The sequence below is a fragment of the Dipodomys ordii genome, unplaced genomic scaffold (genome assembly GCF_000151885.1).
Source record: "Dipodomys ordii isolate 6190 unplaced genomic scaffold, Dord_2.0 Scaffold121, whole genome shotgun sequence".
Taxonomy (NCBI): Eukaryota; Metazoa; Chordata; class Mammalia; order Rodentia; family Heteromyidae; genus Dipodomys; species Dipodomys ordii.
The window spans coordinates 1583618-1584960 of NW_012267337.1; positions in this window are offsets into that span (position 1 = coordinate 1583618).

The following is a 1343-nucleotide window of genomic DNA, read 5'->3' on the forward strand; positions in this document are numbered from 1 at the left end:
GAAGTGGCGCTGTGGCTCAAGTGGTAGAGCACTAGCCTTGAGCTGAAGAGCTGAGAGACAGCGCCCAAGCCCAGAGTTCAGGCCCCACGATTGGACCCCCCCCCCAAAAAAAGAATAAGCTAAAGGACAGAACTCAGGCCTTGAGTATGGGCATAATAAAGGAAGAAAGGAGAAAGCTTGATCAGTTAAAGAACTTGTCTAAGCTTAGTTGCAGAATCTGGACTTGAAAAATGGTGTTCTTGTTCTAAACACTTTACTACCACTCCAGTTGGGCAAGAAAGATAATTTCAGGGACAAGAGTGGGTGAGAGGTCACTGAGAAGAAATGTACACTGAGGGCTGGGTTCAATTCTTCAGCACCACATAAGCAAAAAGAAAAAAGCCGGAAGTGGTGCTGTGGCTCAGTGGTAGAGCACTTGCCTTGCATGCTTGAGGCCTTGGGTTCGATTCCTCAGCACCACATAAGCAAAAAGAAAAAAGTCAGAAGTGGCGCTGTGGCTCAAGTGGTAGAGCGCTAACCTTGAGCTGAAGAGCTGAGGGACAGCGTCCAGGCCCAGAGTTCAGGCCCACGACTGGAACGCCCCCCCCAAAAAAAAGAAAAGAAAAGAAATGTACACTGAGAGCTCTGAAGGGCCAGTTAGACTGTGTTGGCTGCAATAAAGGTCATTACCTCTCTGGCCAAGAGATAATTTTATGAGGTGTCCAGGATCCTAATTCATTCTCTCTCCCTCCCTTAAACTCCTGCTCCTCCTTCTCTTTCTTGCCCACTGCTCTTCTGACCTGGGCCCTGGGCCTGGCTGTGGCTAGATGCCCTTGGCTTGAAGGCAGAGGGTAAGGGAGTGTCCTGGCTTCATCCCCTGTCCCAGGATCACATTTCCCTTGACCTTAGGAGACTTCCGAGGCCTAGAGCCTAGTTGTCACAAACAGACTAGTGGAGCTGCCAGAGCTTCCTTCCTTGTGATAGTGATCTTCCTGTCTTAGTGCTTCCCTGGCCCTCCACCCTGGCAGTCTGCCCAGGCCTGAGGGGTTGAGATGTGGAAATGCCAACTCCCTGTCCCTCTGGATTACAGGCACAGTTTCTCTCCCTCCTACAGAGCTGGAGAGGCTCTAGCTTTCTAGTGACTAAGAGCCCCTGCCACATGGCCCACAGCTCTGACCATCACTGCCACTTCTCTCTTCTTTTGTCTAAGTCTCAACTTTCAGGCATTGTTAGACTAAAATCTTTTTTTTTTTTTTTTGGCGGTCGTAGGGCTTGAACTCTGGGCCTGAGCACTGTCCCTCAGCTCTTCAGCTCAAGGCTAGCACTCTACCACTTGAGCCACAGCACCACTTCCGGTTTTCTGG